We start from the raw sequence: 27953 nt of genomic DNA, 5'->3' as shown, positions 1-27953 counted from the left end.
CTGTACAAAGCTATAATGGCACTGAAAAAAATGACATATAACTAAACTTACGACCACTGCAGCATTCCCATGATCACGTGATCAAAATTCAGATGCTTGGCCACTGATTCATATTTATGACAGTTGCAGTGTCTTGGGGATCATGTGAGCACCTTCTGACAAGCACATTTTCAATGGGGAAACTAGATTCGCTGAACCACTATGTTATTAACTTAACAACTGCAGTGATTTGTTTAACAACAGTGGCAAGAAAGGTCATAAACTGGGGCAAAATTCACTTAATAAATGTTTCACTCAATGTAAATTTTATATTCAAATATTTATATTCCATAATAATTATATTATGGTTGTAAGTCAGGGACTACCTTTATATATATATCATAAATAAAATAAATAAATTCAGGCTAGTGACAGGATACACAGAAATGAGGACATATGCCCAATATTGCAAGGGAATGGGACAACTCACTGCGGCCAACTCACCACAGCGAACTTGCAGTGGGAAAACTCACTACAGCCAACTCTCTGAAACACAACTCATTGAAGGACAATTTAACAATTCTATTTAATTATTTAAAATAAATTATTTTAATATTTGCCATTCACATTTCATTCCGTCCCTCCTTTTGCATCCTTTCTTTAATTATTCTATTCCACCATTTCTTTGATATTAGTGTAACTCTTATCCCACAGCGAGTTATCCTATGGTGAGATGGCCATGGTGAGTTGTCCTGCAGCGAGTTGGCTGTGGCAGGTTGGTCATGGCGAGCTGCGGTGAATTGTCATAGACCCATATTGCAAAACTACTGAAACTATGCTAGCCATAATATGACGGTATCCTCAGACCTGACTCAGACATTGGTTTTTGGCTTACATGTCATAGAAATTCAGCCATTATGGCATTTTCAATAAATGTGATAGGTGAACCCCATCTTTTGTCATATTTTGTGACTGAGTCGTGATTAATTTGAATCAGATTGATGTGAATGGCTCCATACTAAGTTGGAACACAACCCATAATTGATTATTAGCAATGAAGCCAATGGAACAGTTTTTGAACCAGCCAGTGCATGACAGCTTCCATATGATTCATGTTGTCAGGAAGAGTGGGATATGAGTGCAGAATAAATACCTGATACTACTCCCAAAAGCTTGTGTACTGCATTATCAATCAGACTGTCAGTTCAGTGATTATATCTGCTCCAAGGGAATGAAATTAGGGAGCTGACCTTGGGACTTCAGTCCCTTTGACTTACTTTAATGCTTGCTGTCACATCATGCAAACCCTAAACCAGGCAAATCACATTATGGCTTAGCACAATGGATGGCTCAGCCACTGTTTCTCCTGCAGACTCTCAAATAATATGGGTAAAGCTGCTTAGCCTTGAAGTAATAATCATTTTACTCATAAACCTATCATCTATGCCTTTGGTCACTCTGGCAGATCATGGCTCCTGTCTCATTTCAGACCATCATTATATATATTATGAGGTAACTTGGCGTCCCTGAAGTCTTTTGTCTTCTGGGGACCAGAGTTAATATGTTGATCAGGTCTGATTAGTATTCCTGTAAAATAAGACAAATGTGGGAAAGTTAAAAGTTGGTACCACGTCCAGAAACTATTGCAACCCAGTTAATTAGAATTTGGTTTGGGTAAGTAGAAATCGAGTCAAAAGAAATTGTTCCATAAGCTTTAATAGAGATTTTGAGATAGCCTCTAGCTGACTTTCTTTACCTCCCATTGTGATCATTGCAGCATCCCCATGGTCACATGATGGGGGTCATGTATCACAGGGAAGCTGCAGTGATCGTAAGTGTTCTGTAGTGGGTGAAGGAAGACACGCAGCCGAAGGTAACAGTCCAACTTATTTATTCAATTAACAGTGAGAACAGAATGGCTGAACCCGCCTGACAGTTCCCCTTTTATAGCCAATCGCATTCAAGAGATTTTCCTGCCTAAACTGCGGACCTGAGTGAAAACTTCAGTTATACTAAAAATACAACACCCCTACCTTCTTATTTTGAACTGTAACCAATGAACAATGACACCACTTAACATAGTCGCACAGATAGGCAGGGCTTCTATGCATCCACTCTGACCTGCGCAAATCATTCAGGAGTGAGGTGGCGGTCAGACCTGTTGGGTCTGCTGCTGCTTCTTGTTCCACCCCTGAAACCTGCTGGAACTTCCCTAGGGGCATGTTTATTTCTTACAGAGTTGACTCACAGTTGCCCAGCTGCCAGTCTCCAGCTTCCCCAGGTATGTGTGGCTGTGAATTCTCCGAGTTTGAGTCTGCTGTAATGGGGAATTTGAGAACTTTATTATTCTTTATTAGAAGATAGCTTTTTGTGTAGGGTTTCCCTATTCTCCCCCTTAATTGGTTGATATGTCTCCGCCATGTGCAGCCGTCCTCTAATTCCACTTTGTAAGATCTAGGGCTCGTTATAGCTATTATTTGTCCCGGGATCCAGAGGGGACCTTCCATGTAATTTTGGGCATACACCCCATCCCCTATTTTGAATTCCCTGACTCTGCTGGTGGAGTCAGGAGGTTTCTTGTTGGAGTAGTTGGGGTGCAGTCTATCTAGCCTAGTTCTCAGTTTTCTCCCCATCAATAACTTGGGGGGGCTTTTATGTGAGGTTGCATTGGGTGTGACTGGTTGTATTAATAGAAAAGTGTCTATACATGTTTGCCAGTCTCCCGGCCCCATTCTTGCTAACGCCTCTTTCGTGGTTGTCACCATTCTCTCTGCTTGGCCATTCTCTGAGGGATGAAATGGTGCTGTTAGCACGTGGCAAATGCCCAATTCTGCTAGGAACATTTCAAATTGGGTGGAGGTAAATTGGGGCCCATTATCGGAGACTAGGACGTCCAGTTGGCCATGCGTCACAAATAGTTTCCTGAGGACTTTAATTGTGGCCTCAGTTGTTAGAGAGTGCATCAATATAATTTCTAGCTATTTTGAATACGTGTCCACAACTACCATAAAGGTTTGCCCATGGAACGGTCCCCCCAAATCTATATGAATCCTAGCCCACTGGGATTTGGGGGATTCCCATTCCTATGCTTGCGCCGCTGGAGGTGTGGGCCTTGATTCTTGACAGTTCTTACAGGTCCCTACCCATTCTGTGATATCTTTATCTATATCAGGCCACCACACATAACTTCTAGCTAATGTTTTCATCCTAACTATTCCCGGGTGACCCATATGCAATAATTCTAAAATTCGTTTCTGTAATTTTGGTGGAACAATAACACGCTCCCCCCATAATACCCCTTGATTGCTGATAATTCATGTTGTTGGTTATAGAATGGTTTCAACTCCCCAGATACTGGCCTGTTAGGCTATCCCCTCCCAACCCAACTTAGTATTTGCCCTAAGGCTTTTGTCCTTTGCTGAAAAACTAGCGATTTCTATTGTGGAGATCGGGCTGGGTAATTCCTCAATGAGGAGTACGGTTGCTGCTGGAGCTGGGTCTTGTGCTGTTTCCAGCAGTGGACAGTGGTTGAGTGCGTCTGCATGCCTCAGGGATTTTCCCAGGCGGTAGATCAGTTTATAATTATAGGCAGCTAGAAGCATTGTCCATCTTGTGAGTCAGGGGGATAGAATAGGCAGAGTGGGTCGGTCTCCCATGAGTAGTCCTAGTAGCGGTTTGTGGTCAGTAATGAGTTGAAAGTGTCTCCCATACAAATATTCATGGAACCTTTTAATGCCAGCTATTGCGGCCAATGCCTCCTTATCTAATTGGCTGTAGTTTCTTTCTGCCTCTGAGAGAGTCCTTGAGTAAAACGCTATAGGGGTCTCAGTGCCATTAGGCATGCGGTGGTTTAGGACAGCCCCGACCCTGAAAGGGGAGGCATCGCAAGTGAGGGTGACAGGCAAAGTTTCTGAATGTTGGACTAGGATGCTGTCTGAGGACAACAGTTTTTTGACAGCCGCAAAAGTGGCAGCTTCCTGTTTTCCTCAAATTCATTTAACCTGTTTTCCCAGGAGTTTGTGTAAGGGTTCTACTATAGTGGCTTTTCTAGGAAGAAAAATACTATAACAATTGAGGAGACCTAAAAATGCTTGTAGCTCAGTTTGATTTTTTGGAGTAGGTACTTCCTGGATAGCCTTAATTTTTTCTGTGGTCAGGTGGATTCCTGAGCCATCTATCAGGTATCCTAAAAATTCAACCCTGGGGACTCCAAATTTGCATTTTTCTCATCTAACTTTTAATCCTGATTCTTGGAATCTAGTTAGTACTTCCCTTAGTCTGATTAGCAATTTGTCTTTATTTTTTGCTGTTATTAAAACATCATTAAAATATGGGATGATTCCCTGAATTCCCAGTAGGAGGCGCTCCATGAGGCTTTGAAAGATGCCTGGAGCCACACTGCCGCCGAACTGAAGCTGGTGACATTTAAAGGCACCCCTATAGGTTACAATGGTTTGCACCTCGGCGGTGGTGTTGTCAACTGAGAGTTGTTGGTATGCCTGCACCAGGTCTAATTTGGCGAAAATTTTACCTTTCCCCAGTGAGTGCAATAAGTGCTGCACTATGGGGATGGGATGAGCATTTTGTTGAAGGGCCTTATTTAGGGTACATTTGTAATCTGCACAGATGTGGACTGATCCATCTGCCTTTATAGAGGTGACGATACGGGTTTCCCATTTTGCATGGTCTACCGGTTCTAATATCCCTTGCGTGATTAATTTGTCAAGCTGTTTGTCTATTTTTGGCTTAAGTGCGAATGGTATTCTACACGGTTTGAGTCAGATTGGGGCAACTTGGGGGTCAAGGTTAAATGAAATAGGATTCCCCACATACTTGCCCAAATTGTCATCAAAAATGTTCTCAAATGCCTGGATCAGTTCTTGAATGCTGTCATCCGGTATTGTGTGGATGCCAGTCACCCCCAGTCCCAATGCTTCAAACCAGTCTCCTCCAAGGAGGCCGGGGAATTTGCCTTCGATGATCGTCAGACACAGGGGCCCTTGAAACTGTTTAAATGTTACTTGAAATGTTCCCATTCCCACAACAGGAATATGATTCCCTTGATAGTCTTTCAAATAAATTCTCTGCTTTTGCAATTTATTTTTGGAGATACTGGGCTTTATCTTCTTCATTGTGGCCCACAAAACTATTGATAGGGAGGACCTAGTGTCCACTTCCATATCACATGGTGTTCCTTCAATGATGACGGTGATGTTGACCTTTCTTGTTCTTGTTGAGCTGGTTTTCCCAATGGTTGACTGGAATATCACAGCTGACTCGGAATGTTGTTTTTCTTTTTTCCATGGTTTCCATGCTTGTTTGGCTTTGTACCCTCTGTGTATTGGATGGGTTGTTTCTGTGGGGTGCCAGCTGGCTGGGTCTGCATGCTCTCGCTAAATGGCCTTTTTGCTTGCAACGTTGACAGATGACTTCCTTGAATCTGCAATTCGCTCTTGAATCATTCCTGCCACAACTGGCGCATGCAGACTGCACTTCTTCAGTTTTCATAAATTTCCTGTTACTTTTGAGTCGACAGACATCTTCTTCATCTGTTGACTCTTCCTGTTCATTGTGATCTTGTCGGGCTGTGTTGCCATGATGCACATTATTTGGGCTTTTGTCTTTTTGAATTGTTGCCATTGCTTTGATTGAAGTCTCGGTGGCTCTGGCTTCATCTAGTTCAGGGTGAGGTTGGGCTTTGCTAGCAACCTGCATTAAAGACTCACATCTCCGACTCCGCAGACGAGTCTGTCCAGTAGTAGATCTTCGAGGTCTCTAAATTCACAGTACATGGCAGTCATCCACAGTGCAGCAATGTAATCATTTATTGACTTGCCTTCATTTTGGCTCCGGTGGTGGAATTCATGCCGTCGGACAATCTTGGATGGTGCTGATGCATAATGCATTTGGAGTGCATTTTGGATTGTGTCCCATGACACTGTTTGGACTGCCACTGGAGCGACCAGTGCTTTGGCTGTATCGAAGATTTTGGAGCCGCAATAACTCAAGAATAGCGCTCTCTTTCTGTTGTCTGAGAGTGCTTGTAGCTCATTGGCCTCTAGGAAACAATCAGATCAGATCAGATAAGAGTCCCAGTGTTCAATGGCTGGGTTGAAAGGTGCTGGTGGAGGGTGCGTGGTCATCTTGCTGAATTTGGGAAGAATCTTTCCCGATGACTGATTCTGCTAGTCTACCTTTTGATCAGCTCTTTTGTTTCTATTTTTCTTAGGATCCCACCTTCGTCACCAGTGTTCTGTAGTAGGTGAAGGAAGTCACGCAGCTGAAGATAACAGTCCAACTTGTTTATTCAATTAACAGTGAGAACAGAATGGCTGAACCCATCTGACAGTTCCCCTTTTATAGGGGCAGTGAGATGAGCCAGCCAATCACCTTCAAGAGATTTTCCCGCCTAAACTGCAGATGTGAGTGAAAACTTCAGCTATACTAAAAACACAACAGTAAGTGTGAAAAAACCGGTTCAAAGTCACTTTGTAACTTTGAGCAGTCACTAAACAAATGGTTGTAAGTCGAGAACTACTTGCATTGATCTGAAGTTCACTTGGATAAAACTTGGGCAGAAAAAAACCAGATGGTCCCAGCTAATGACAACACTTCTGACTAATGTAATTCAAGTGGTTACCCCAGGGGTGGGATTCTACCAGTTCAAACCAGTTCAGGCGAACTGGTAGTTCTGGTGATCATTTGGGCCTGCCCACCTGCCCCTGCCCTTTTCCTCTTTGCTGGGCATCAACTGTTTTACTCACCGGGGATGCAGCAGAAGGTAAGTATTATAGCTAAAAATTGTCTTTTATAAATGCTGTGCGGGCGCGCAAAGCGTGCGCTCACCAAATTGGTTGTTACACTGGTTGAATCATACCACTGGTTACCCACCCACCCCCAGACTGCCATGTTACACCCTCAACTTTCTTTTGTTTTCCTTTTTTAAACTCTGCATTTCCATTTTGTTTGGCTTCTTTTTTTAATGAAATTTAAAATCTAATCAGATAAAAATATATCCATGTGTTGGTATCTGGAAAGGGAATTCCTGTTTGCTGGCAATTTTACCTAGGCTCCTTTCCATCCAATCACTTGGATTGTACATGGCTCTTGTTCATTAAAAAAAAAAGATACCGATTCCCTTGCCTCTTTCCACTCCCAAGGCATTCTGGTGTGGCTGTTGTAGTTTGAGCAATATTGGCAGTAGGCAGGGGCCTCTGTGAGTGGGGCAACAATGTCAAAATGATAGGCATGTCCAGATGACCGAAACTCCTTTCCTTTTTAATGTGCACCACACGGGTCACATACAAATAAAAATGGCAGGGGCTTTAGTCACCCAGTTGTACCCGCCATTTTGATTTTACAGTATTGCTCTTGGCCATGAGGGTCTGCAGGAGAGGCAGATGGTAACTCATGAATGACATTATAATCAAAGGGTATCCAAACTTAGCAACTTTGAGACTTGTGGACTTCAACTCCAAGATTGCTGGCTGGGGAATTCTGGGACTTGAAATCCATAAGTCTTAAAGTTGCCACGTAAAGAGACACTTGATCACTTGTGTACGTGCATCAGACATCTTGACACAAGGGTGTAATTGTCACATTCGTATGGTTGGGCACCCTTTGTCATTCCGGCACATTATCATTCAAGTGTGAAGAGCGCAGTACCAGACTATTTCTAAACTTATATTTCAATTACCTCATGGGGGGGGGGGGAATATTTCAGTTTGTTTAAAGAGGGACAGTAATTCCATTGTCATCTCTCAGTTACTTTATTGGACCTTATTCCTCTGATCCAAAAGTAGCTACTTATGCTCTGTGGTTAGTCACGATACTGCCATATTATTGCCGTGAGAGCTGCATTGATTATAGGCATTTTTCCAAATGCAGTTGAAAATGTTGGATCAGAGCCTGGTATTGAAAAGGGCCCCCTCTCCAAATAGATTCTGCTTATGTCTTAAGCATTTGGGGTTACCTCCCCTGAACGTTATGACTTTTAATAGTAAAGTGTTAAATTATTCCACGTATTCAAATTATCATGCAAATTGTAACTCAGCCTAATTTGGGACTGTCTCCTTTAAAAAAAACAAAAGAGAAACAAAGCCCTGAGGCATTTTCTCTTGTTCTACTTTGTTCTCCCTATAAACCTTTGAAGTCTTTCCATATAATTTCTTATCATTTGGGTGTGATAGCTTTGCTGTTAATCTTTGAAATAAAAGGTAGTCCTTGATTTACAATAGTTCATTTAGTATTGTTCAAAGTTACAATGGCACTGAAAAAAGTGACTTATCCCCGTTTTTCATACTTACCATCGTTGCAGCATCCCCCGGGGTCATGTGATTAAAATTCAGGTGCTTGACAATCAACTCATATTTATGACAATTGCATTGTTTCAGGCTCATGTGATTTGCCTTTTGCTTTCTTTGTTTCTTACTAGCAAAGTCAATGGTGAAGCCAGATTCACTTAACAACTGTTAAGGGTTAAGTACTAACTTAACAGCTGCAATGATTCACTTAACAACTGTGGCAAGAAAGGTCGTAAAAAGGGGCAAAATTCACTTAACATATGTTTCACTTAGCAACAGAAATGTGGGGCTCAATTGTGGTCAGAACTCGAGGACTTATTATTATTGTCGTTGTAAACTTTTATTTTAGATTTCTGGGAATTCTGTGAAATATAAAAAAAATAGTCACATCTTCTCTTTCTTTATGACTTCTAACCAATTTGCTAGAGGAATATTTGATGAAAAATTGCAAATCTTTGGTAAAATTTCAGGTAATGTAATAAAAAAAATTGCCTTTAAGAAAAGCAGAATTTATCTATTCTTAATAAATGTAGATAATTTATTGGTGAGGTCTTCCTAACCTTGAAATGGAAGTAAATGCATTTTAACTAGGGATATGGCTCATACTTATTCACTATACAATCTTGAGATGAACTTACTCATTTCTAACCTTGGACTTCCGTGGAGTTCAGTTTCTGATCTGTTGTTTGGACATCCAGAACGTTGAGAATCTATAGTGAATAGATCTTTTTTTTCCTGTTTATATAAAATAAAAGATTTAGAAGGATTGAATGAAAGGGAATCATGAAGCTTGGTGACGGACAAATCTGCCATCAAATTGAAATAACTCTTGCAATCAGGCTGTCACAGTGCTTTGGTATGTACATGTGTGCAGAAATCATGAGGTTGTAAGACTGTAGCTTTATCGTTTGTTTTAATCCACTGCCATTCAAGAAGCATTTGTCTAGCAATGCTTTGTGAGCTGAACTGACTGACTGCCCTATTTCCATCAGCTGACTAATTGTATTAGTATATAGATTGATTTATTTTATGGAACTAACAAATGATTATGTTCCTCTTACTTCTGTTTCAATCCTTTTCAGTCAATTATATTGCAATCAGAAAAGGGCAAAAAAAAAAAAAATCTTAGGAAATCTGGTAAGGATTCCCCCTACTGTACTGTAGATTATGCAGACTGCAAATTTCATGACCGAAAAGAAACAAAATTAAGAGAAGAGAAAAACAATCTACACTCTGATTGGCTGCTGTGGGTGTAAAAGTGGGAGTTTGCCTTTTTTTTCCACACCTTTTTCTTCTGGGTGCTCTGTATGCTGTTTGATTTACCTCACAATGTCCCTGACTATCTTGTCTGCTGTAAATATAGATGTTAATATATATTTATTTATATAAAACTACAAGTGCGTGTCAGCGTCCCTGACTTCATTTGGACACCAGCTGCATAATTCCCTGGCATCCTCCCTGAACTCAAGATAGCTTACACAGGTATCTCTATTTTTGTCACTGTTATATATTAGCATACTCACCTGCAATTGGTCAGTCCGTGGCGGTGGGAAATTTGAAGAGCCGTCACTGGCTACAGCCATGAGCAGCCCGACTGTAAAAGGGCTGCCGCGGTTTCTTTGGTGTTACTACCAGTGTAGTAACCATTTATCTTTACTTCATTCTAGGACTGAACACCAAAGAAATGCTCAGTCCTAGAATGAAGTAAAGATAAATGGCTACTACGCTCGTGTCCAGAGTCTCATTCCCATGATCTAACAGTGGCAATGAAGGTGGGATACTGAGACAATGGGAACCAGAGAGCACATGGCGACTGACGAACACCAGCAACCCGTCGAGACGAAATGGCTGGAAACAACACGCCACCCGCACTGTTCGATCCAGCAACTGAAGACTGGGAATCGTACATCGACCGATTTCTCATGTTCCTCGAAGGGAGAGACCTCAATAATATATCTGAACACAGGAAGAGAGCCATATTCCTCACACATTGCGGTCCCGCCATATTCAAGATGGCCAAAGTGTTAACAGCACCCACCGACATGAAAACGATGGTCTGGCCGGACCTGGAAAGAACAATGAGGGCTCACTATACACCAACCGTTTCCTGCCTCATAAAACAACACAAATTTTATTGGCACGACCAAAAAGAAGGCGAGAGCATCGGTGATTTTGTTGCAACTTTGAGAAACATCGCCAGAGCATGCAAATTCCTAAACATGGATGAAGCCATGAGAGACCATGTGGTCCTGGGACTGAGAGATCTTACACTACAAGGTCATCTATTAACAAAACCCAAAATAACACTCAAGGAAGCAATAGAAGAGGCTACCGCAGCAGAAGCAACGTAGAAATCAGTGGCCGCCATGCAGAAAATGAATATAGCGCCACTGGAAACCCCCCCAAACACCACCACAACCCACCACGAGGACGTCGAGTCCACATCGGAAGACGATGAGGAAGGAGAAGGGGTAAATCAACTCTGTTCGGAACAGGGCAGAAGGGACTGGAACATAAAAAGGAATGAATTTCATTGCACCGGCTGTGAGGGGAACCATCCACATTCTAAGTGCCGTTTCCTAGATGCAATCTGCAAGCATTGTGAACGGTGGGGACATATTGCTAGGGCATGCCAAGCAAGAAAAAACTACAGCCCTAGACAAAGATGGAACACCTCCCCCACCCCCTGAGAAAGGGAGAAACAAACAGGGAGGTGACCCAGCACCAACCACATTGACCCTTCAAATAGAGATATTAGAAAACCTACCCATAACAGCAGCAGACATCGCTAGAGAAATGACTAGAGACAAAACCCTGTAAGTTTTAAATTGGGTAGGAAAAGGATGGCCAGGGACTGAGATCGACGAGACTGCCAAACCATTTCGGAATAGACAAACAGAACTCTCAATGCTGAAGGGGTGCATACTATGGGGGGCTCGGGTGGTGATACCGGACGTTTTAAGGAAAAGCATACTAGAAAAGCAACAGGAGGGACACTTGTATATTGTAAATATGAAATCCCTGGCAAGGAGTTATGTATGGTGGCCAGGAATGGATAAGGAGATAGGGGACTGCGTGGCATGTGTAAACACTGCCAGGAATCTAGGCCAAACCCCCCCCCAGCACCAAAACACGAATGGGAAACACCAAGGGGACCATGGTCAAGATTACACTTTGATTTTGCGGGCCCAACCAAAGGACTCACATTTCTAATAGTCGTAGACGCTTACTTCAAATACTAGAGATAAGCATCATGCACTCCACCACAACATAAGCCGTCATTAGAGAGCTCAGGAAAATTTTTGCAACACATGGACTGCCAGATGTAATTGAATCCGACAACGGGCCACAATTCACGCAAACAACATTTGAGGGATTTCTAGCACAACATGGAATAAGGCATGCACTAACAGCGCTGGGACACCCGTCGACGAACGGACGGACAGAACGCATGGTACGTTACACTAAGAAAACATTACAAAAGCTGGGACCCAGGGACACACAAGAAAAGATAGATAAGCTACTAAGCATACAGCACATGACTCCCAGTGCCACGACAAATAAAAGTCCAGCAGAGTTACTAATGGGGAGGAAACTACGATCACACCTAGACAGATTGCACCCCACATATAGCCCAGAAAAACCAGCAGACTCCTCCAGTAATTGCCACACATTTCAAACAGGGGACCCAGTGTACACAAAAAAACTTACGGGGAAACCATTGTGGATACCAGCGAAGGTGACCCAGATAACAGGACCCCATTTTTACAGGGTAGATACTATGGACGGGAGCAGCTAGAAGAGACACATAGCCCAGCTCAGGTCTAGAGTTACGAAGGGCGACCCAAACCGAACCACAGAAGAGGGGGAAGAACTCTCAAACATAACCATAGGGGCGGGGGGGAGACCCCTCAAACAGACAACACACAAGGAGAGAGGGAGGGGGAGACCTTCCACGAGCAAGAAGAACAACAGAACAAACCCTAACAACTATAGACACACAACAACCACTACTAACATTAGCCCTGGTTGGAAAATGCAAGCACATACCTGGGACCAGGGAAGAAGGCAGATCGGGGAGACAGGAACAGGTCCAGAAGGATAGTGGGGAAGCAGTCCCTGCCGGGAGCGGCCAAACCAACTCAACCATCCAGGAAATTCCTGGTGGGAGCAGCATGGCCGACTCAATCTTCCAGGAGGTTCCAAGAAGAAGGACGGGAGTAACAACAGATCCATCTGAATGATCCAGAGGCCAAACCACGACTGAGTTGCACTGGTCTAGTCAGACCCATAAAAGCCCCACCTACCTACGTGATTACGTATGGTAGGCGAGGCTCAGATTGGTTGGATCAGACCAGGTGGGGAGGGGTGTTATGTATTAACATACTTACCTGCAATTGGTCAGTCTGTGGTGGTGGGAAATTTGAAGAGCTGTCACTGGCCACAGCTGCAAGCAGCCCAACTATAATAAGGCTGCCACGGTTTCTTCAGCGCTCAGTCCTAGAATGAAGTAAAGACAAATGGTTACTACACTGGTGTCCTGAGTCTCATTCCCACGATCTAACAGTCACCCCAGCAGCAAAACTGTGAGGTAGCTTTGGCTCATCCAGTGAATTTCCATGGATAAAAATGGGTTCAGGGATGCCCAAGAGTGTCCGTGACATCAAAGAATAGGCACATATAGGCAATTGAAACCTTATTTTGTTTAATGTGTGTGTGAGGTACACACTGAAAAGGGATGCTGTTTTGATGTCATGGATGCATCTTGTCCCATCCATTGGATGCCCATGCTAAACTTGAACCTGGATCTTCCCAGTTGTTGACTGGTACCTTAATGAATTGTTCAAAAATACCAGAACTTATTTCTATGGTAGATAGCATGCCGATTCATCTCTTTGTAATATTCTTATTATGCTACCGGGGTAGGGTGGGGAAAGCTGCCATGACGTGTATTTTCCCATGCTAAACTATGGAAGAAGGAAAATTCTCTTCTTTTGAACTTTGATTTAATTCTAAGCCCTGAAACCTCCAGAATGACCTGCACTAGCTCTCACCATTTTTTGAACTCCTGATTCGAATCCCCAAATCAGATAATCTTTGCAAATAGACAAATTCAGCCTTAGGTTATAGTACAAATACATTTTACATGGAAGGAACTTCCATTCATTGAGAGTGATACTTACTCTGAATGAATATGTCTCAGCTGTACAGGGATCAAAAAAAATCAAGATAGTTCAGGCTATGCATGTACATATACACTCACACACTCACACAGACACACAGACACAGACACACACATGTGTAAAACTGAGCTCCTGGGGCAGATAGAGGTGGATCTTGGTATGAAATAACCAGGATCCTTATGTGCCAATTAAGTTGTTGATTGGCAATTATTAATATGTTAAACACGTGTCTCTTCAAATAAAGAACACATCCTTTGATATACTTCTGTAGAACAGTCTTCCTCAATATAGTATCTTTAGATGTGCTGGGTTTACAAACCACTGAAATTCTCACCCAGCAAGTCTAACACAAGATTGCTGCAGATTTGCAGATAAGAATTATTGGGATAAGGAAGATGTAAACTGTGCTAGGTATGTTCTCAGAATATACCCTGTCAAGGGCATCATGAGAAAATGGCACTTTCTTTGGACCAACATGTAATTATAATGTCAGACGAAATAACTCCAACTGAGTCAGTCATTTGATGCAAACACCATAACCCATAAGGAGACACATTCAGGGTTTTGCCAAGTAACTTAAAGCAACAGGAAAATGAAAACCTTGTGTAAAGGTTGCTTCTGTAAGGTGCTTCAAAGTCTGGAAAGAGGGGAGTTACAAAAGCTTGTATCTCTATATTTTTATTACTGTGCTGCCAAGATTTGCATGGATCACCTCAAAATTGCTACAAGGACTCACCTAAGATGGGGTGATATTTGCAAGTATTGAAGGAGAGGAATTAGAGCATGGAAAATGTTAGTGTGGAGAGGAAGCATAGACTTTTCCTCCAAAACAAAACAGCAGATCAAATGAACAGAGACCGCATGCCGTTAATAGCTGCAAAATATCTTTAAAAGGGGTTTTGAACGGAGAGTTTTCTCTTTCCCCACAATAAGGAAATCAACAAGGAAAGCAGCTTTATAAGGAAACAGCATGGAAGCACCATCATAGAAAAGAACGCAGTGTAGTAGAGAAAGACATCTCCGAAAAATCCATCCTCGACAATCAACATCAGACTATTGGCTCCAAAGAAAGAACACAATCAGGCACACCATCCTTACGAAAAGGGAAGAATCAAACAAAACTATTATAATGTAGAAAGAAATCACTACCAAAAAAAAAAAAAGATAAATGAAATACCCCACAGAATTTCTCCATTTAGTAGAAACCAAGAACTCACAATCCAGACAGGATGAGCATCAGAGATAACAACTACTTTCAAAATGGGATTTATTTATTTTAGGCACTTTGGGGGGTTCCAAATAAAAATAACTTCTCAAAAGAACAAAATTTTCCATAACAATATCTAAATGAAGAACAGACATCAAATGTTGGATTGTATCTGCAAGAGTCAACGTTCATATATGAAGAAAGGGCATATATCAGAAATAGGGCATTTCAATTTTATATATATTTACTAAAGGAAAAGTGCTCCACCACCTTCTATTGTATTACACTGTTGTCACAGTTTTCTATATGGATTTTTTTTGTTGGTTTCCTTGATAGCAATAACATTTAGACTTACATACTGCATCTCAGGGCTTTACAGCCCTCTCTTAGCAGTTTACAGAGTCAGGATATTGCTCCCAATAATCTGGGTCCTCATTTTACCAACCTTGAAAAGTTGGAAAGCTGAGTCAACCTTGAGTCAGTTAGCATCGAACTCCTGGCAATGGGCAAAGTTAATCTGCCATACTGCATTCTAACCACTGCGCGCCACCACTGACTCATCGCAGCCTCATATTTATTTATTTTGCTATCCATACTACCCTCTGTGCCTTCTTTAGAAATAATATCTCTGATTTGTATTTGCTATCTGTACAATATATAGAATTTTTAAAGCCAATCTCCCCAGTGATTTTTTTACATGGCAATGTCATGTCTGGTATTCAACAGTTGCACTTCAAAGACATTATATTGCATTCTATTCCAGATGCATTTGCTTAGGTCTTATTTAAAAATGCACATTTTCTTGAAATCATTTTGGCAAGATCTTATCCTCTTACCTTTGTGCTACAGGATTTTGGAAGCTGCACAGTGGGGAGACAACTTTCTTATATATAGTTTATTAGAAGAAGCACTTTACTGATGGTTGACCTATCCTTTGGTCTGGATGTGTTTACACTCTCACCTTGATGTTATTCAAAACATCAAAGTACATACAGGACTTTCTATAAACTTTATTACTACCCTTATTTTCCTACCTTACAAGTGTTAGAAGTGAGGTGACTTTACTCCGAAGAGAACACTACTAAAACAAACAAAAGTCACTGGAAACTTACTTTGAGAATTTTAAGGGTACAAACTAAGTACAAATCTTTTTCTCTCTCAACCAAAAGCTCAGTTACCGGAAAAAAAGCCCACCCCTTTCAATGACCAAACATCTGTTCTCATGGAAACTGTAACCAAAAAGGCAATGGCTATGATCAAGAGTTCTTGCTAGGTTCAATCTCTGCCGTTTCCATAGAAATGAATGACAGAATGGCAACGACAAGGTAAGGAGAAAGTACAATACAATGCAAGGTTTTATAAAGTTTGCCCTCTGGAGAACTGGATGAAAACCTAACGAGCTGAAAGCAGAAATGGGACCCTCAAGTGGCTTTTACAATACATCTGAGACTTTTAACCTGCTCCCAGTTTAATTTAGTCCTTTATAAAAGCAAAGTAACACTATCCTTGTTCAAATGGTCCATAAAAATATGACATTTCCACCAGACCATATTCCTATATGGCAAAGTTCACCAACCTTGACAACTGGAGGATGTGTACATTCAACTCCCAGAACTCCCCAGCCACTGAGTCTTGTCAGAATTGCATTCAGAGTTCCAAGATTCTATTACTAAAACTTTGTAATAAAGTAATATTAGCATTCATAACTCTGCGGCCCTGCCTTGAAGGATGGACATTGAAAATGACCATGGAAGAAGGAAATGAATTACTGCAGCACAATGTCCCACTCCCCAAATCCCCCAGATAGTCCAGAAGGGTAGATGCCATGGTCAATAGTTGTTGTGGTTTGCTGGCAGCAGGTGCGGACGGCTGAGGTCTTGGAGAGCGAGGACTCAGATGAGGGGCCTGCATGTGATGTAGGGATGGGGCCAGGACCAGGATCAGGGAGTGGAATGCCACCTTCAGAGATTGTGGAGGTTGGCAGCAGTGATGAAGAGGTCCCCAAGGAGCCTGTGCCCAGTGTGTATGTGTGTGCAGGGCTGCTCAAAGGAAAGAGCAGCTGCAGCAGCATGGGTGACTCAGGAGTAAGGCTGCAAGGTAATGGCCCCTCTCTTAAGAAATAAAAACCAGCTGGATGTTCGGAGTATCTTGGTTGGTGTTTGGAGACTCTTTGTGTTTGAAATATTTCTTAGTAACTTTATCTAGTATTCTTGGCAGCCTTGCACAACCTTGGCAAGGCTCGTTCTTATCAGAGGCAATTAGTTTGAAGCAGCCTTTTAACTGTGAAGGAATGGAATTCGTAAAGAATCATTAAAGGGTTTTGCTGTTACCTCTGTTTCGTGTTTGTTTTCTTGGAACAAGATTTGGGTCAGAACAATAATATCAAATATTGTTGAGAAATCAAGGAGCACAAGAATGGATACACCACCTTGGTTCTGCCCAAGGTCACTGATAAGCATGACTCTTGCTGCCCCTGTACTATACCCAGGCCTGAAAGCTAATTGTAATGAGTTCAAATAATTCATTTATTCCAAGATTGTGTATACTACCATCCACGCATCTTCTCTACAAACTCCTCCACAAAAGGGAGATTGAATACTGGATAATAATTGTCTAGAATGGAGGAATCATGTGACAACTGCCTCAGAGGAGGCATAGCACCATTTCTTTCAAGTCCAGAGGGACCACTTGTTTCCTTTAAACAATACCACCATATAGACCTTCCCCTTAGTCATCTCGTAAGCCTCCTTAACAGGAAGAGCGAAGTTCAAACTGAGAGCCAGATTGACAGGTTGAAGGACTACTTGTCTACTTCCTTGGGACTCACAGAATTGAACTCAATCCAGATAACTTCACAAGACTGTGCCTTGGACAACTCTGTGTCTTCTGAGGGCAACCCAAATTATTAGTACCCTTGGGGAAATGAGTGTCCCATTAGCTCTCCAGCTCCCAAACCATTAAAAAAAAGGTCTTGAATAAGTAGTCTTGAATGCAATATATGGACTTGTCCAGTTACATAATCTGAGCCTCTGGATTTAATTTGTTAAGAAAGGGCTTTTTAAAATGTAACTTCCCTTCAAAACAGGTCATTTAGTCTACTGTTCAGAGCTCATTGTCCTGGTTGCTCCTCCTCTTACCAAACCCTGGACTTTGCACCAAAGTCTTTTCTTAACAATACCAACCCAGGCTATTAGGAAGGAATTGCATTAACAAATGTTTGGCCTATACTTGAAATGAGATGAGATTTTATAGTTTCAATGAGTTAGTGGGAAAAAAATAAAGAATTAGCATAGGATTTCATATATCTAAAATTACACGTAGGTACATGAAATATACATAATATCCAGAGAAGTAACTTCTACTCCAAGTTTTGCCAATACATGTTTGCTTTCTGCATTACAAAACTGAGAAATGTTTCTTAACATAGGCTGAAATATTCTAATGCTATTGCCTCCCCAACCTACTGCCTCCAGAGGTTGCAAATCCTCTCCCCAAATCCTCAGATAGGATTGGCAGAAGTTTATGAATTTAGGGTTGAAAACTCAATAGAGACATGGGGCACCAGGTGAAAGGCCGCACTCAACAATCAACAAAGGACTACACCATGTCCTGGTAGACAAGTAGGTTGCAAATGAATCTTGCTGAGGACCACTGTGTCCATTTTTCATTTTGTACAAATGGTCTACACCCTTCTTCTGATCACAGAACTTGTGCTTTTCTAGCAGAGCGGTGGAATCCTTGCAGTAAAAAACATGATATGCTTCAGCATCTCTAAGTGATAAGCAGGCTTCTTTCTTTTCACTCCAGGTGCCACCTCTTTCATCTTTCTATTGATTTCATTTCTATTCTGATTCACCATTCCACTTGCTCCAGTCCCCTTTTGTCAAAAGTTGTCATCTAATTCTCCCATTGTTTCTTCTTCTTCACTGATCTGTGGTGGCACAGTGGTTAGAGTGTAGTATTGCAGGCTAATTCTGCTGGCTGCTGACTGCCAACAATTCAGCAGTTTGAGTCTCGCCGGGTTGACTCAGCCTTCCACCTTTCTGAGATCGGTCAAATGAGGGTTCAGATTGTTGGGGGCAATATGTTGACTCTGTAAACCATGTAGAGAGGGCTGTAAAGCATTGTGAAGCAGCATATAAGTCTAAGTGCCGTTGCTATTGCTATTCTCATCGTCTTGGGATTCCAGCTTCATTCTTTTGAAACCTTATTGGGCTTGGATTCCCAAGATAACTCAATAGGTCTATGGGTACCACTGAAGTGCTTGTGCTGATTGCCTGGGCCTCTAACATCCTCAAGATCTGACATATTGTCCTTTAAAATGCCTTCTGCTGGCTCAATGGGCCAAAATATCTTCCCAATTCTTAATAGTATATTATAGTATATTAATAGCATATGGGAGCACTTTGCCTCAATCCTAGGTTGTCACTTCAAATCTGGTGCTAAAATAAATCTAAACATAAAAATAATGTGTGTGTGTGAGGTCGCTTTATAAATTTGCTAGAAAAAGTTTATAGAAAGAAAGAAAAATGAAGGAAGAAAGAAAAAGAAAGTAAGTTGATTGTGTGTTTTAGGCATAAACAGCAATATCCAATATGAAAGCCAGATGTTTTAATCTCTACCATCATTTGTGGCAAATACTTCAGGGTGTGTCAGCCTTCTTAGGCCAGATAGGAATCAAGACTAAAGACAACATGATAGCAGTGTTCCAATATCTCAGGGGCTGCCACGAAGAAGAGGGAGTCAAGCTATTCTCAGAAACACCTGAGGACAGGACAAGAAGCAATGAGTGGAAACTAATCAAGGAGAGAAGCAACTTAGAACTAAGGAGACATTTCCTGACAGTTAGAACAATTAATCAGTGGGACAGCTAGCCTCCAGAAGTTGTGAATGCTCCAACACTGGAAGATTTTAAGAAGAGATTGGACAACCATTGGTGTAAAATAGTATAGGGCTTCCTACCTGAGCAGTTAGTTGGACTAAAAGATCTCCAAGGTTCCTTCCAATTCATTGTTCTGTTATAATACAGAAACAGATGGACTCTTCTACATTACTGTAAGTCCATACTAACACAGTCTTGCAAGTTTGATACTACAAATTTTCCACTGTCTCTTATAGCTTGAGAAGTTAGGGAGGCTCCTCTCTGAATCTCTTTCTCTGCCCAATATGCAGCCTCTCTTATCTGACCATTCTCTAGGCAGCATCTCTCTCCTCCCCCATCCCAAGGTCATTCCCACTTACCATTTCCAAGTGGGAGGTTTCATCCTTCCCTTACAGAAATCCTCTGGGTTAACCTGCTTGGTAGCTCGTGTTGTCACTACCTGTGAGGGAAACATTTTTCTTGGCACCCACCTACTTAATCCTGGTGTGTGTGAGAGGTTAGACCCACAACACCTCATATATTTACTAGCTAAGAGAAGAGGGGAAAGGATGATAAAAATGAAATGTGTTAAGTTTGAGCAATGAGAGGCTGAACCAGAGCATGAGTGCAACAATACTTTATTTTACAATAAAGGGCTGACCGTGCTTGCCACGCCTGGAACTGGCTCGCAGCAATCAGCAACTGGTTGGACCCCGCAGCCTGCTTTTATAGCTGGCTGCTGGAGAGAACCAACCAATGGGAATGGGGGAATAACGCCCACACAAAGTGCGTGGACCTGAGTGAGAACTCCTAGAGTTCTCAGGACATAACAAAATGAATTCTGTAGCACCACCTTTTGGGCTTGTATAGCTTTCATGTATGTGAATGAGAAACCCAATAGGAGTTAAATTAATATTTCGAAGTATAATCAAAAACAGGATTTACTTAAAAATGAAATATCATAATATAAACTAATTCTTCTTAAATATTAAGTAGTCATGCATAGAAACAGTTAATGGTGGGAGAATTTTTTTTTTAAAGTGCTGCTAAAATCACCACCAGTATCTCCCATAAAAGGCTATAAAAGAAAATATAAGCTTGGGGCAGAACAACAGGTGAGATGGGTCTGCCACTCCAAGATCCAAAGAGGCTTCAAAGGTACAATAATGTACAATGACAGAGTTGGATGGAGACAGTAAACATCAAAGGCAATAAAAGAACTTAACTAGCACATAGAAAATAAAGAATAACTTTAGCACAATGCTAACCAGGCATTTAACTCTGTCTATCCCACTAACAGTCCCTTCAACCTGAAGGTAGGATTGTTGTTATTTTGATGCAGCTTTTGCTGACCTTGCAATTTGTTTTTCTGGAAATTCCAAGCAGAATTGGAATTGCTTGAGGAGGCAAGGGTTTTTTTAAAACCCAGACTTTCCAGCCTGTCATCCAGCAATTTCTGGTGTTTGTTTTAAAAGGACGATATCAGAGGTGGTATTCAGCAGGTTCGGACCAGTTCTGGAAAGGCAGTAATGGAAATTTTGAGTCATTTGGAGAACTGGCAAATACCACCTCTGGCTGGAGATTTTACAGTATCCTTAGCCTGCCACGTCCACCAAGCCACGCCCATAGAACCGGTAGTAAAAAATTTTTGAATCCCACCACTGGATGATATGTTTTTCTCTCTAGCAGAAAGCAGAGGGTTTGAATAAACTTCCAGTGTATATATGTTCAGTAAGATTTTTCCACTTCATGAAAAGCAATCATGGTAACATAGTGGGTAACTGAGATTCAGAACACTGTAATTCTTCAAAATATGGCTCCACGTATCATGCTAAACTATATTGTGCCTTGTCTGATTTTGTCTCTAAAGCCAATCTGTGTCAACTTACAACAGTTCATTTAGTGACCCTTCAAAGTTACAATGGCACCGAAAAAAAGTCACCTATGACAATTTTTCATACTTATGAGCATTGAAGCATCCCCGTGGTCATGTGATCAAAATTCAGACGCTTGGCAACGGATTCATATTTATGATGGTTGCAATATGCTGGGGTCACATGATCTTTTGTGACCTTCTGATGAGCAAAGTCAACGGGAAAGCCAAGTTCACTTAACAACCATGTTACTAATTTAACAACTGCAGTGATTCACTTAACAACTGTGGCAAGAAATGTCATAAAATGGGGCAAAACGTAACAATTTTCTTGCTTAGTCAAAAAAAAATTGAGCTCAATTGTGTTAGTTAATCAAGGACTACCTGAAATTTGAAAAACATGGCCGTGGCTTGTGAAGCAAACCAAACCAAACATGGTTTATCCAATGGCTAAACCCTGTCTTTACCTTCAGCGCTGAACCAAAGCTCAAGATCCAAAAATATCATGGCAGACTTAAACACTTGGCCCTACCTATCTTAAAAAAGCTGAAATTCAACATAGAAAAAAGTAAGGCTTTACACTTCGGCAAGAAACAACTGCATAGGTACAGAGTAAGTGAAACCTGGTTTAATGCTAGTAACTGTGAGAGGGATCTTGGAATCCTCAATGGACAATCACTTGAACAGGAGCCAACAGTGTGTGGCAGCAGCCAAAAAAGCCAATTCAATCCTAGGCTGCATTAATAGAGGGATAAAATCAAGATCAAATGAAGTTCTGGTACCGCTTTACAAAGCCATAGTAAATATCACAGTTGGACTATTGTATCTACAATATAAAAAAAGAGATTGAGATTCTGGAAAGAACAAGAAGGATTAAGGGACTGGAGGCTGAAACGTATGAAGAATGGTTACAAGAATCGAGTATGTCTAGTCCACAAGTGTCAAACTGGATTTCTTCAAGGGCCAGATCAGCATTTTAATTTTCCTCCATGGGCTGGGGGGGGGGGGCTGTCGGGGAGTGAAGGGGCAGATGGAACAGACGACTCCTGTAGCACCTTGCTGGCACAGCCCCCTCTGCTCTGCTTTCGGCCTGAATGGCACTTTGCCCTCGTGGGGCCTCTGCACAGTCTGTTTTCGGATTCCTTGGCCTTCAGCAGCACTCTACCAGCCAAAAATGGGCCACATGGAGGCCTCTTGAGGCCCCGAGGAGACCCCCCACAGCCCATTTGATATTTCCAGGCTGGCCCCACAGACCACATTTAAGCACCCCATGGGCCTTTGACACCCCTGGTCTAGTCTAACAAAAAGAAGGACTAAAGGAGATAAGGTAGCATGATTCCAATTTTTGAGAGGCTCCTACAAAGACGAGGTGGTCAATCTATTTTCCAAAGCACCAAGAGGCAAGATAAGAAACAATGGATGGAAACTAACCAAGGAGAAGCAACTTACAACTAAGGAGACAATTCTTAATGATGAGAGCAATCAACCAATGGAATAGCTTGCCTTCAGAAGTTGTGGGTGCTCCATCATTGGAGGCCACCTCTAAGGCTCTCTGTTTCTTGGCTGAGGGAGCCAGCATTGTCTGAAGACATTTTCTGTGGTCCTGCGGTCTGCATGGCTATACATGCACGGAATGCGGTTATCTTCCCACTGAAGTGGTGCCTATTAATCTACTTGCATTTGCATGATTTCAAACTGCTAGGTAGGCAGGAAATACTTCCACACATGCTTATTAAAATGTATTTTATTTATATTTCCTATTTAAAAATCCGATAAAATGCCATGCTGCGTTTATGTAGTTGGCTGCTTAGCAGGTCAAGCATTCCAATGCTTTTTGGTGTAAGGCAATTCCAAAAGTATTCTACTCAGTTTAACAAGTATATCTCCACTGAAAGCCTGAATAGGATGGGGGTCTGCATTTTTTTATTTTTTATTTTTATTTGATTTGTCAATCACTTACAAAATAATAGGTATAAGTATATACATAGTTATGAATACTTGAAATGGGTACATATAAGAAAAATAAAAGAAACAATAGGACAGGGATGGTAGGCACGTTGGTGAGCTTATGCGTGCCCCCTACAGATCTCTTAGGAAAGGGGTGAGGACAATAGTAGACAGTCTAAAGTTAAAGTTTTTGGGGTTTGGAGAAGAAACCACAGAGTCAGGTAGAGTATTCCAGACATTGACCACTCTGTTGCTGAAGTCATATTTCCTGCAATCAAGTTTGGTGCGGTTAACCTTGAGTTTGTATCTATTGTTTGCTCTTGTGTTGTTATGGTTGAAGCTGAAGTATTCATTGACAGGTAAGTCATTGCAATGTATGATTTTATATACCATACTTAGATCAGACCGAAGATGGCGTAATTCAAGGTTTTCTAGGTCTAGAATTTCAAGTCTGGTGGCATAAGGTATTCTACAATGAGTAGAGGAGTGGAGAACTCTTCTTGTGAAATATTTCTGGACTTTCTCAACTGTGTTATTATCAGATATGTAATATGGGTTCCAGACTGATGAGCTGTATTCGAGTATTGGTCTAGCAAATATTTTGTATGCTCTGGTTAGTAGTGTGATATTACCAGAGAAAAAGCTACGTAGGATTAGATTAACAACTCTTAATGCCTTTTTGGCTATGTAGTTACAGTGGGCTCTAGCACTTAGATAATTAGCTATGAGTATTCTAAGGTCCTTTACAGAGTTTGGATCATCAACAAGGTCTTGACTATTCAGCTTGTATTTTATTTTCTGATATTTTTTTTTGCCAATATGTAAGACAGACCATTTATTTGTTGAGATTTGAAGTTGCTATTTGTTTGACCATTCTGGTACATAGTCAAGATCTTTTTGAAGGGTAGCAGTATTATCTGTAGTATTGAACAGTTTTACATCATCAGCGAAGAGAACACAGTTGCTCTTAATATGATCACAGAGGTCATTTATGTAGAATATGAAGAGAGTTGGTCCTAGAACACTGCCTTGCGGGACACCACTATTGACAGGTACAGAATTTGATAGGACACTCCCAAATTTGACCATTTGTTGGCTGTTTGACAGGAATGCTTCTATCCAGTTATGCAGTTGTCCAGAGATACCATAAGATTTTAGTTTTAGGAGTAGTTTGTTGTGTACCACTGAATCAAAGGCATTCAGAATCGAGTTCTACAGAAGTCTATGTAGATTGCATCCATTGTTTTGCCTTGATCGAGTTCTGTAGTCCATATGTTTTTGCAGTATAAGAGTTGCAGAATACAGGATAGGTTTTTTTCTGAAACCAAATGGTTTATTAGAGAGTAGGTTATCTGTTTCTAAGTGGAGGATAATGGATTGGTTAATAATTGATTCCATGACTTTACAGGTGACGCAGCATAAGGAGATTGGTCTGTAATTTTCAATTAGGCTGGGGTCTCCCTTGCTGAAGATGGGGATGACCGTGGCTTGTGACCATAGGTTAGGCAAGGAGCTGGTCCTGAAAGATTTTTCAAAGATTATGCTTAGAGGTTTGGCTATGGCAGTGGATAGCTTTTTTAAGAAGTAGGCACATATTCCATCCGGTCCAATAGATAGAGATGGTTTTAGATAGCGAAGTGCTTTTTCAACATTGTCTCCTGTAAAATTGATATGTATTAGATCATTGTAGTTGTCTGTGGTTCGACTAGGAAATACTGGGCATGATCCATTGCTGTTTACAAATACTGAGCCAAAGAATGTGTTAAAGAGGTTGGCTTTAACAGTGTCATCATTGCAGTCTTTACCGTCAGGTCCTATCAGGGGTGGGATGGACCTTGAGTCTTTTAGTTTGTTGTTTACAAAATTGTAAAAAGCGCGAGTGGAATTGGTGCGTAGAAGATTTTCCTCTTGTTTAATGTGATAATTGGTGCATTCAGTCTTTATCTGGTGGCATAAATTTTTGTATCGGCTTTTGAAGTTGGCAACATGACCTGATTTGTTTTTCTGCCAGAGTGATCTCTTTTTGGATTGGAGTTTCCTTATTGTTATGGGTAATGTTTTTTTTTTAACCAATTTAATCAATTTTAACCAATTTGCCCTTTTAGCCCTTCCTTCCAGGATATTAACGTACTTCCATTTCTCTTCTCAAAGGGAGGCTTGAATCTGGGCAAGACCTCCTGGAGAGGGTGGGACGCCAGCTTCTCCTCTTTGATTCTCCTGTGGCAAGGACCGACTCTGGGAGCTTGTTCTACCTGTTTTGTTTTTCCTGGCCCTTATGTTGGATGTTGGAGGAGGAGTCACTTCAGATAGCTTTAAGGGGATTTTAAATGGAACCGGGAAGGACAAGATCAAGTTTCAGCTCTCACTGAGAGCTGAAACTCATCCAACCTATTTAATAAGGAGAACTTGCAGAAAGCTGGACACAGGCTGTCAATATCACAGTCCACATTCCTGCCTTTGGCCAGTCCTCTTTCCATTTTGGGAAGCGATTTCTGTCAAAAGCAGAGGCTGGCTCTTTCCCAGCCGATCATGTGTATCCACTTGGTTCTCCTTGCAATGAACTCAGAAAGCTGAATTTGGCCCGTCCCTGATACAAGTTGATGTCACTAAGAAGGGCTTCTTTTTCTGGCTCTACCGCAGCACTGCATCACAAAGAAAAGAGTGCCGGGCCAAAAACCTGCCAGGAAAGCAGACAAACTGGCAAAGAGATTTTGAAGTTGTCATTAATGTTGATTTGTCCCAATAAGACCTTTCCTTTGTATTTCAACATGCACATTTCTAATGTGGGGATGTCATTCTCAGGAATCATAATTCAGAATAAAGCTGGACGGAGCTGCCACCGATTGTTTATTGCTTGCTTGTATTTCAGGGACTCGGTTCCAGGATGGGGGGGGGGGGTAGGTGGGAGGAGGAGTGGGCAACTTAGCACCAGAAAAGATACAAAGATTGCCCCAATTAGGTTTTTCTTTTCTGATTATTTGGGACAAAGCAAAAAATTGCCTTCAGCTCCCTCTTTTCAGGGTGATGCTAAAAATATCATATCTGTTACACCCAATTGAACCCTGAGATATTGCTGCAAATGAAGACACAGACAGTAATCATTCAATTGTTTTTTTTCTTCACATTTCATTGGATGAGGCTTTTTTTCTAAAAGACTGATTCTAAATGCTACTACTGCATTGCCTTGTTAACTATACTGTCGGCCTTGTGAGATAGTTTGAACAAGAAGCACACCCAGGAATGCTAGCTCTATTAGAAGGTTACATTAACAGAATCTTGCAAATCCAAAAAGGCATCTCTCTCCCCCTTCACCCTTACAGTCCAAGAAACTAGGGAAGGTCCCTTCTGAGAAGGTTGCCATGTCCCCATACCTTCTATAACGCAGCTGCCTCTTATCTGACTGTTGCTTAGTCTGCAACATTTCCTCCTGTCTCTCAATGTCATTCTCACATACCATTATGTAACAGATAACAGAATAATAAGAGTTGAAAGGGACCTTGGAGATTTTCTAGTCCATTCCTTTGCTCAGGCAGGAAGCCCTACACCACTTCAGACGAAGGGTTGTCCAATCTCTACTTAAAAACTTCCAGTGTTGGAGCATTCACAACTTCTGGAGGCAAGTTGTTCCACTGATTAATTGTTCTAACTGTCAGGAAATGTCTCCTTAGTTCCAGTTGCTTCTCTCCTTGATTGGTTTCCATCCATTGCTTCTTGTCCTGCCTTGCTTGACTCCCTCTTCTCTGTGGCAGCCCCTGAGATATTGGAACACTGCTATCATGTCTCCCCTAGTCCTTCTTTTCATTAAACTAGGCATACCCAGTTCCCGCAACTTTTCTTCAGATGTTTTTAGTCTCCTATCCCCTAATCATTTTTGTTGTTGTTCTCTGCATTCTTTCTAGAGTCTCAACATAGTTTTATATCATGGCAACCATACGTACACTGAGATTCCTTCTGCCAGTATAGCCTGCCAAAATTGTCCTCCCAGTAAAATTGCCCTATGCCAGAAAATATGAGCTGAACACAGCCATCTACTCTACTTTTACAAACTCCTAGAATACCTCTAGATACTGGCCTCCCACAAAAGAAACATAAACTCCCCAAAGTGGTCCAAACCAATCCATTGACCTCCTTGTTCCTATGACTCTCAGAGGCCAGTTTTAAAAACTTTTTAAGTTATGCCATTTATGTCAATCACTGTGATAGAAGACACGTCACTTGCCTTTGAAATTTTCAGGAGTAAAATGTTATATAAAAAATAGGGATATGAAAAGTACTGTATGTTCTTCCTTTCTTGACAGATGAAGCAAGGAAATGTAGGGCATATTTCACCCAGTACATATATGAAATATGGACTTCACAAATATAATGAACACCAACTTGGTTGACTTTAGAAGCCGATTAGGCACATCCCTAGAGAAGAGAGCCAGCCGGGGCCACCAGTCCTCATGATTTGGCTATCGTTATAATTAATTAAAATGTCCCTTCTGTCAACATAGGTTGGTCAGGTTTTGGCCTCATTCCACAGGACATTTTTGATGGTCTTCAAATACAGCCAGTTACATTGTACTGAGAGAGGGGATGAGATCATCTCTTTAGAAAT

At 41.5% G+C, this 27953-nt stretch overlaps 1 pseudogene across 1 annotated transcript; it reads right to left on the bottom strand.

The window, feature by feature from the left end:
* Positions 1 to 1853: 1853 nt before the first annotated feature.
* Positions 1854 to 19827, bottom strand: LOC148126141 (uncharacterized; annotated as a pseudogene). Its single transcript, XR_015742879.1, has 4 exons — positions 19635 to 19827; positions 12674 to 12782; positions 8921 to 9017; positions 1854 to 6232 (listed from the first exon to the last, which is right to left on the bottom strand). The product of XR_015742879.1 is annotated as an uncharacterized LOC148126141 (transcript).
* Positions 19828 to 27953: the final 8126 nt, after the last annotated feature.

The sequence above is a fragment of the Pseudonaja textilis genome, chromosome 3 (genome assembly GCF_049901715.1).
Source record: "Pseudonaja textilis isolate UNSWEBS1 chromosome 3, rPseTex1.2, whole genome shotgun sequence".
NCBI lineage: Eukaryota > Metazoa > Chordata > Lepidosauria > Squamata > Elapidae > Pseudonaja > Pseudonaja textilis.
The sequence above is the reverse complement of the archived record's forward strand: the minus strand, read 5'-3'. Positions and strand labels throughout refer to the sequence as shown.